This window comes from Elephantulus edwardii, unplaced genomic scaffold (assembly GCF_000299155.1).
Source record: "Elephantulus edwardii isolate Elephantulus edwardi_28Jun2011 unplaced genomic scaffold, EleEdw1.0 scaffold00125, whole genome shotgun sequence".
Classification (NCBI taxonomy): Eukaryota; Metazoa; Chordata; class Mammalia; order Macroscelidea; family Macroscelididae; genus Elephantulus; species Elephantulus edwardii.
In genome coordinates this window covers 9721449-9723369 of record NW_006399875.1, presented here as the reverse complement: position 1 = coordinate 9723369, position 1921 = coordinate 9721449, and the positions used below count along the sequence as shown (strand labels likewise).

At 38.4% G+C, this 1921-nt stretch overlaps 1 pseudogene; it reads left to right on the top strand.

The window, feature by feature from the left end:
• Positions 1–1114: 1114 nt before the first annotated feature.
• On the top strand, positions 1115–1554 carry LOC102851436 (annotated as a pseudogene).
• The last annotated feature ends 367 nt before the right edge of the window (positions 1555–1921 follow it).

Genomic DNA, 1921 nt, shown 5'->3' with positions numbered 1-1921 from the left:
ATATATACACACATACACATATACACATATATACATATTCACATATACACATATACACATACATATACTATATATATATATAAGAGAGAGAGAGAGAGAGTACACACAGCTGTAGTAGCCTAGTGGGGAAAATCTGTGTTGCAGTCCCGAAGGTATGTGGTTCGCAGTCCACCTACTCTGAGGGAGAAGGATGGGTAATCTCCTCCCTTGTGATTAACTTGCCTCTGAAAACCTGCTAAAGGGTCACCTATGTGTCAGTTCTGACTCTACAGTACATAACAGCAATGTGTGTGTGTGTGTGTATGTACATATATTCTAAATAATTTAGTAAATATTATATCATTTAAATATAATAATATTTTTTAAAATATAGAATAATGTTTAAATAGTACAAAATTGAGATAATAACAATTGTTCTGTATTTTTCCATATTGAAGCACTGATGTGATGGAAAGGATACATACTATTAGTATCCACTTTATAATTTCAGATCTGAAAGGAGTAAATAATCTCACGTCACCTACTACTCACATCATCAATAGCAGAGATTGATCATTTTATAAAACTATTATAGAAATATCACATTTAGCCTTTGAGGTCTCATACAGTTTGAATTTAATCATAATAAAATGATATTTTGTCTGGAATATGGTATTGTTGGAAAGTCTATTGCCAGCTGATGTTTTATATGCAAGTAATTTCCTTAATGATTATTTTATGAAGTCTCAAACACAAAGACTGAAGAAAAATGAAGAGGTTGATGAGGACAGGGAACAAAATTATACTAACCCTACCTCATTTCACAAATAATTGTGTGTGTGTGTGTGTGTGTGTGTGTGTGTGTGTATTGATGAGATCATTGATTTTCTTTAAATAAATGTATTTCCAAAGAAATTCTTCTCCTCTAAAGGCAGTATAATCTGGGAAAGTATACATTGAACCAAACTAGCTACATTTTTTTTAAAAGCCTGGAGACTGAAATATCCTTGTATAAAATCTTTTCACAAGTTTTCCAACTCATTTCTTAGTCCTAAGTAGTTAATTGAATTGTGTATTTAAATATAATGAAGAGGCTATTACTGCAGGAACAGGTCCCAATACCTGAGCGCTCAAGATGTGTGAATTCACCGAGGACCATATCACAGAATTTAAGGAGGCCTTCGAGCTGTTTGACAGAACATATGATGGAAAGATCCTGTCCAGCCAGTGTGGAGATGTAATGAGGGCCCTGGGCCAGTACCCCACCAACGCCAAGGTGCTCAAGGTCCTGGGAAACACCAAGAGGGATGAAATGAATGTGAAGGTCCTGGATTTTGAGCACTTCCTGCCCATGCTGCAGACGGTGGACAAGAAGAAGGACCACACGGCACCTATGAAGACTATGTTGAAGGCCTTCGGGTGTTTGACAAGGAAGGAAAGGGCACTGTCATGGGCGCTGAAATCCGGCATGTCCTTGTCACACTGCGTGAGAAGATGACAGAGGAAGAAGTAGAGATGCTGGTGGCAGGGCATGAGGACATCAATGGTTGTATCAACTATGAAGAGCTCATCTGAATGGTGTTGAATGGCTGAGGGCAGCCCTTCCTGTGTCCCCAGAGCCCCGTGCCTTCTCCTGTGTGGGACTTTATGTAACCCTGAGAGCCTCCTAGGCTGTCCCAGCTCCTTTCCCATCTTGTAGCTCTCGGATAATACTTGCCAGCAGCATTCACCAAATAAACTTGCTGTCCATGCCCTCCCCCAAACAAATATAATGAAGAAAGAAGTGAGAAATGAGATTGTATATAGTTGAACATGTAATCTCTTCCCATAAAATCTAATGGCTCTGAAAACCCACTTGAGGTTCTGCTATGGGTCAGTTTCTAATCAAGGTACACAACAACAACTTTTTTTTAAGTTGTAAATAACTAGGTTTAACCAGTTA